The 8,020-nt window shown below is 41.8% G+C and overlaps 1 protein-coding gene across 2 annotated transcripts in view; it reads right to left on the bottom strand.

Annotated features, from left to right (window-relative positions):
- MRPL21 (mitochondrial ribosomal protein L21) overlaps window positions 1-8,020 on the bottom strand; it is a 1,021,966-nt gene that overhangs the window by 758,486 nt on the left and 255,460 nt on the right. The window lies entirely within an intron of this gene.

The raw sequence follows: 8,020 nt of genomic DNA, 5'->3' as shown, positions 1-8,020 counted from the left end.
CTTCCGGAAGCGGCAGCGCGGGGCAGGCCGGGTAAGAACGGCACGCGGGAGGGTCCAAAGCGGACGGCACACGGCGCATGCGCGGCTGCGGCGGTGGGCGGGGCTGGGCTCGAATGAAGCCCCGCCCTGGGGTCCCTCCGCCCTGCCCCGCTCCCGCAATGGGCCTGTCTGTCCGCGCTGGGAGCGCCCATTGGCCGCGTGCGGGGAGAGCCTGTATTTTACCACCGCAGATGGAACCGAATTTCCCAAAGTGACTCCGAAAGAACCAAGGAAGAAATGGAGAGTCATCAGCTGGGCGCGGTGGCTCACGCCTGTAATCCCAGAACTTTGGGAGGCCGAGGCGGGCGGATCACCTGAGGTCGGGAGTTCCAGACCAGCCTGGCCAACATGGTGAAACCTCGTCTTTACTAAAAATACAAAAATTAGCTGTGCATGGTGGGCGGCGCCTATAATTCCAGCTACTCGGGAGGCTGAGGCAGGAGAATCGCTTGAATCCGGGAGGCTGAGGTTGCAGTGAGCCGAGATCGCGCCACTGCACTGCAGCCTGGCGACAGAGAGAGACAACGTCAAAAAAAAAAAAAAAAAAAAAAAAAAAAAAAAAAAAAAAGGAAAAGAAATAGGAAGTCATCAAACAACCGATGCCTCAAGAGACTCCGGGCCAGGAGGCTTTGCATGTGGGATTTTGGGGGGAAATTTGTCGGTTTTAGTTCTCATATTTGTCATTTCCATGAGATGTACTTTCTGAACACGATTTTTAAAAAGCGATTTCAAACTCTAAGCAATCACGGAATTCAGATGAGAAACACCAAAAGCATTCCTAATAAAGTAAGTAGTAAAACCTCACGTGACCACTGAACATCTTTCTACCAGCCCTGGCCAATGCAGTAAAACATGAAGCAAGAAGTGCAAATACCAAAAAAAAAAAAAAAAAAAAAAAGGCAGGAATACTACTGTTTGCAGATGTCATGGCCCACCTAGAAAACCCAAATAGTTACCTAAGACATTCTTAGAATCCATAATCGCAGCAAGTAGCTATGTGTATGATGAATAGGGAAAAAATCAGTTTCTGTTATTCCAACAAAAATTGGTAGTAACCTGAGCAGGGATGATGATGGGAAAATCGCCTTATGATAGTCATAATATATTTCTTAGAAATAGGAATTTCTAACAATTTGAGCAGGACCCATATAAAGAAAACTACAGCTTTACCTTGACTGAGGATTGGAAAACTGGACAAGTGCAGTACCAAAGAAAATTCCATGAGATCTGGTAAAATGTGTCAAAATCCTAAACTTTTTCATCCGTATGAATAAACTAATAAAAACAACTGAGATGTTTTTGAAGAAAAAGAATGATTTTCACATGAGATATGAAAAGATAAAGTGACAATATAAATATTGTCGTATGTTGCTTCAAGAAGAGACAGACCAGTGAAATAAAGTGAATGGCCCAGACAATGGACTCTCATAGATGTAAAGCCTTCTCATGTAAAAGAAGATAAAAAGAAGAATCACAAATGAATCGGGGAAAGGGAGTATTAAGTAATAACTATAATGGAAAATTGGTTGTTTGGGAAAACCTTGGTTCCATGTATGCCTCACACCATTCATCAAAATAATTCCAGATGAGTTAAAGAGTTAACTTAAAAAAATGAAGCACATTGGCCGGGCATGGTGGCGCACGCCTGTAATTCCAGCACTTTGTGAGGCCGAGGCAGGCGGATCACCAGAGGTCGAGAGTTCGAGTCCAGCATGACCAACATGGAGAAACCCCGTCTCTACTAAAAATACAAATTAGCTGGGTGTGGTGGCACATGACTGTAGTCCCAGCTACTTGGGAGGCTGAGGCAGGAGAACCCGGGAGACAGAGGTTGCAGTGAGCAGAGATCGCTCCAGTGCACCCCAGCCTAGGGAACAAGAGCGAAACACTGTCTCTAAATAAATAAATAAATAAATAAAGCACATTGTGCCTGTAATCCCAGCACTTTGGGAAGCCGAGGTGGGCGGATCACGAGGTCATGAGATTGAGACTATCCTGGCTGACATGGTGAAACCCCATCTCTACTAAAAAGTACAAAAAAAAAAAAAAAAAAAAAAAATTAGCCATCCGCGGTGATGCACGCCTGTAGTCCCAGTTACTGGGGAGGCTGGGGCAGGAGAATGGCGTGATCCTGGGAGGTGGGGCTTACAGTGAGCTGAGATCGCACTACTGCACTCCAGCCTGGGCGACAGAGCGAGACTCCATCTCTAAATAAATAAATAAATAAATAATATAATAAAGTACATTAAAAAAATCTAGGTGGAACATTCAGACAAGTATGAAGATGCTCTTTTAACACATAAAAGTCATGAAGGAATTCTCAGCAAGCAAAACCAACATTTTACTATGTGAAAATGCAAACTTGTGTGTACCAAAAGTGATAATAAACACAATTTAAAGTTAAAGAACAATACGGGGAAATATTTGTCATAAATATTGTAACTAAAGAAATAATATTTCCGGTAAAGAGTTTATTTAGATGGATAAGAAATAAATACATCCTAATGGGGGAAAAAAAAATACTTGAAACATTATTCACAGAAAGAACAATGGCTGGCTTATCAGGGAAAGCAGATGCAGCCTTACTAGTAACCAAAACAATGCTCAGAAAGAATAATGAGATGCATTTCTTACCTTTTAAAATAGTTTAAGCTCTTTTTCCCCTTTTTTTAGAATTAAAAGATACTTTTATTGAGCATAGGTGCATAAATTTAAGACACCTCTTGGTCAGGCAGTTCAAAACACAGGAAGGGCATTTCTATAGATATATATATAGGTTTTTTGTTGTTGTTGTTGTTTGTTTTTACTAGCTGGGCGTGGTGGGTCACTCCTGTAATCCCAGCACTTTGGGAAGTCAAAGCAGATGGATCACCTGTGGTCACGAGTTGCAGATCAGCCTGGCCAAACAGTGAAACTTCAAAAAACAAAAATTAGCCAGGTGTAGTGGTACGCACCTGTAATCCCAGCTATTCTGGAGGCTGAGGCAGGAGAATTGCTTGAACCTGGGAGGTGGAGGTTGCAGTGAGCCGAGATCGTGCCACTGCACTCCACACTGGGCGACAGAATGAGACTCTGTCTCAAAAATAAAATAAAATAAAAGTTTTTTGCCCCTTGACCGAATCATTTCACTTCTAAGACTTCATCTCTAGGAAATAATCAAAGACAAGTAAAAATATTATGTACAGTGGTGTTCAGTGCAACACGATTTGTAAAAGTCAAGGCACGGAAAGCAGCTTACATTGACAAAATGGTAGAATTATGACATGTATTGTAGGATATTCATGTTGAAGACTCCTAAGCAACCATTACAAATAATATTTCAACAAACGTCACATCATGTAAAACGCTCATGATATTTCAAGAAAAAGAAAAAAGAAGCCCTCTATCTGAGGCTGCAGTGAGCTATGATCATGCCACTTCACGGCAGCTAGGCCAGGGCAACAGAGTGAAATCTCATCTCAAAAACATAAAAAGAAAGAAAAAGAAAAAAAAAATAACTCTACATATACTAGAATTCCAATCACACCAAACACCACTTTATTTTTTTTTTTTTTTTTTTTTTTTTTTTTTTTTTTTTTTTTTTTTTTTTTTTGAGACGGAGTCTCGCTTTGTCGCCCAGGCTGGAGTGCAGTGGCCGGATCTCAGCTCACTGCAAGCTCCGCCTCCCGGGTTTACGCCATTCTCCTGCCTCAGCCTCCCGAGTAGCTGGGACTACAGGCGCCCACCACCTCGCCCGGCTAGTTTTTTGTATTTTTAGTAGAGACGGGGTTTCACCATATTAGCCAGGATGGTCTCGATCTCCTGACCTCGTGATCCGCCCGTCTCGGCCTCCCAAAGTGCTGGGATTACAGGCTTGAGCCACCGCGCCCGGCCCCAAACACCACTTTAAAAGAATGCAAGTAGCCAGGTGAGGTGACTCACAAGTATAATCCAACTCTTTGGGAGGCCAAGGTGGAAGGACTGCTTGAGCCCAGAGCTCAAGACCAAGCTAGGTAACAGTGAGACCCCATCTCTCCAAAAAATAGAAAAAAAATAGCCAGGTGCAGGAGTGCACACCTGTCGCCCCAGCTACTCGGGAGGCTGAGGCAAGATGATTGCTTGTTCTCAGGAAGTTGAGCCTGCCGTGAACCGTAATCGTGCCACTGCACTCCAGCCTGGGCGACAGAACGAGACCGTATCTCAAACAAAACAAAAGAACAAACAAAAAGACAGAAAAGAAAAAAGGAAAAGAGAAAAAAGAGTGAAAGCAAGTACACCAAAATGTTAATAGAGAATATAGCTAGATTTTGGAATTACAGTAATTTTTAATGTCCTCATTTATATTTTTTGGAACATCTCATGTTTGTTTGCACAATGAACATAAATTATGTTATAAGCATAAAAAAACAAAAATGTTTGTGGTGGATGAAATTAAATGGACTTTGTATTATTTTGTTCTGAAGATGTCTTTAATTTTTAGGTTTTTTAAATAAGCAAATGAAATCACAAAACACTTGGAATGTAGGAAAAAGGGAAAGACAGCAAGCAAAAAAAAAAAAAAAAAAAAAAGTTCGCCCTGTCCACCAACTGATTTTTGCTAATTTTGTTATTTTTCCCTTGAATTTTCATATAAACATAATTTAATATATAAACAATGTAATATCCTTCTCCCTGCCCACTTAGCATTAGATTACAAACATCTCCCGAATAAGGGAACTGTTCTCTTATCAGTACGTATTTAAAACACCTTTTTGGCCGGGCGCGGTGGCTCAAGCCTGTAATCCCAGCACTTTGGGAGGCCGAGATGGGCGGATCACGAGGTCAGGAAATCGAGACCATCCTGGCTGACACGGTGAAACCCCGTCTCTACTAAAAAATACAAAAAACTAGCCAGGCGAGGTGGCGGCGCCTGTAGTCCCAGCTACTCGGAGGCTGAGGCAGGAGAATGGCGTGAACCTGGCAGGCGGAGCTTGCAGTGAGCTGAGATCCGACCACTGCACTCGAGCCTGGGCGACAGAGCGAGACTCCGTCTCAAAAAAAAAAAAAAAGAAAAGAAAAAAACACCTTTTTGAGCATACATTTCGTTAGCTGAAATAAAATAAAATAAATATATCTTTTGGCATAGGAAAATAGATAACGTGGTGAGAAAAATAAACGACCACTTACAGAATAAAGCCCGTGGACATGGAGGCTCATACAGAAGAGCGTAGGTTTTAATTTCTAACTTTAAAAAAATTTGCAAAGCATCAAACAATTATATGTGCTACAAAAATCAACACTATTGATTCAAACTATTGATCTGAAATAAAGCTTTGGAGAGATTTTCCGTCCCCAATCATCAATTTGTTCATCGGTTTTGTTCCTAAAATATTTATTTTGAAGTCAGACTATCTTAGCATTAAAGACAAAGAAGGGCCAGGTGCGGTGGCTCACACCTGTAATCCCAGCACTTTGGGAGGCCGAGGTGGGTGGATCATCTGAGGTCAGGATTTTGAAACCAGCCTGGCCAACATGGTGAAACCCTGTCTCTACTAAAAACACAAAATTAGCCGGGCTTGGTGGCTCATGCCTGTAATCCCAGCTAGTTAGGAGGCTGAGGCAGGAGAATCGCTTAAACCTGGGAGGTGGAGGTTGTAGTGAGCCAAGATCGTGCCATTACACTCTAGCCTGGGCAACAAGAGTGAAACTCCATCTCAAATAAAAAATAAATAAAATAAAAAATAAAGGCAAAGAGCCTGATTCCATTATCCTGGATTTTCAATAGTCTATTTACAAATTGCTTTATTTTCAAATAAGGACCAAATGGTTAGAATAGGGCCTTTGGGGCTGCATGCAGTGGCACACTCTTGTAATTCCGGCACTTTGGGAAGCCGAGGCAGGAGGATTGCTTGAGGCTAGGAATTTGAGAACAGCCTGGGCAACATAGTGAGACCCCCATCTCTACAAAACATTTAAAAATTAGCTGGGTATAGTGGCTCACACCTGCAGTCTTAGCTACTTGGGAGGCTGAGGTTGCATTGAGCTGTGATTGTGCCACTGCACTCTAGCCTGAGCAACAAAGGGGAGATGCTGTCTGCTTAAAAACACATGCGCACACACAGACACACACACAGACATGCACACACTGACACATACACATATGCACACACACGCACGCACACATAGACACACACACCGACACACACACATGCACACACACGCACGCGCATACACACATGCCTTTGAAAGTAGAAAAAGGCAGTTTTAAAGTCCAAATATTTACATCAACATCCTTAAATAAGTTGCAAATTTTATGCTTTAGCAACTGAGCACATAAAAAGGGTAGGAAGAATCTAAATTAATATCTTCCCTTGACTGGGTGTGGTGGTTCACTAATTGTATTTATTTCAGTGGTTTAGAAACACTATTAGTAAATATTTAACTTATAACAAAAGGTATAAAGGAGATAATATAATCACCTGCCAGGAATCTACCACATTAAGAAAAAAAAAACATTTTAAAAATAGAAATGTTGGCCGGGCACGGTGGCTCACGCCTGTAATCCCAGCACTTTGGGAGGCCAAGGCAGGCAGATCACTTGAGGTCACGAGTTCGAGACCAGCCTGGCCAACATGGTGAAACTCCGTCTCTACTAAAAATACAAAAATTACCCAGGCGTGGTGGTGGGCGCCTGTAATCCCAGCTACTTGGGAGGCTAAGGCAGGAGGATCACTTGAACCCAGGAGGTAGAGGTTGCAGTGAGCCAAGACTTTGCCATTGCACTTTAGCCTGGGTAACAAGAGCAAAACTCTATCTCAAATAAATAAATACATAAATAAATAAATAAGTAAATGAAGTAGAAATATTGCTTACATTCTTGTGAGAGTTCAAAGAAAAACCAGGTCAACATAACTAAAGTGAAAAACAAATTCATCGAAGTTTAATATTAAACTGTATTTACTTACAAGAATACATTTTTAAAAATTTTATATTTACATTTTTAACCTGTAGTCCCATGCTCAAAAAGAAAAAAAAAAGAGGACATTAAAAAAATTATGGCAATTCCAAAATCTAGATATAGTGTCCATTAACATTTTGGTGGACTTTCTTCTAGCAGCAAAATACTAGGTAGTTTTCAAACCAAACCAAACCAAACCTGACAATGTAGATCTACAGTTGTTAACCTGGAAACATACTCATTTTATTAGAAAAGAAAAAACAAACAAGTTAAGAGCAAATTATCATTTGTTCTTATTTTGGCTCAAGAAAAAAGTCCTCGAGCATAGCAACAGGTTTTTATCTATGTATATAATAATGTGCAAGGACCGCACCCCTGAGGTTGCAGTGGTCATGTTTGGGTGATGGATTATGTGTCTTCTTAATTATATTCCTTTGTTTCTGTATTTTGTGATTCAGGTTTATTATTTTTTTTACAGCACGAAGCTGCTGGATGCGGTGGCTCACGCCTGTAATCCCAGCACCTTGGAAGGCCGAGGCGAGTGGATCACCTGAGGTCAAGAGTTTGAGACCAGCCTGGCCGACATGGTGAAACCCCATCTCTACAAACAATACAAAACTTAGCCAGGCATGGTGGCGGGTGCCTGTAGTCCCAGCTACTCAGGAGGCTGACATGGGAGGATCACTTGTGCCCAGGAGGTCCAGGCTGCAGTGAGTCATGATCGCACCACTGCACTCCAGCCTGGGTGACAGAGCAAGACCCTGTTAAAAAAAAAAAAAAAAAAAAAAAAATGAAGCAAGTGCGGCTTTCACAATCTGGAAGTAAAAGAAGCGGTTTTAAATTCTGAAAAGGAAGTCGTTAAATGACAGTTCAAGGAATAAAGTTTCATCTCATGCTCTATTCATCATAAATAAATAACGCATTTGGAAAAGGAGGCAAGTTGCAGGCAGGCCTCAAATCCAAGTTTGACCCCATGGGGCAGGGGGAGGAGAATCTGAGGCGTGAGCCACACTGAATCTTTCCAGCCAAGCCTCCTCTCTGTTCCTTCCCTAATAGGTGTGCTTG

This window comes from Macaca thibetana, chromosome 14, assembly GCF_024542745.1.
Source record: "Macaca thibetana thibetana isolate TM-01 chromosome 14, ASM2454274v1, whole genome shotgun sequence".
NCBI classification, from domain to species: Eukaryota; Metazoa; Chordata; class Mammalia; order Primates; family Cercopithecidae; genus Macaca; species Macaca thibetana.
This window is presented reverse-complemented; position numbering and strand designations above follow the sequence as displayed.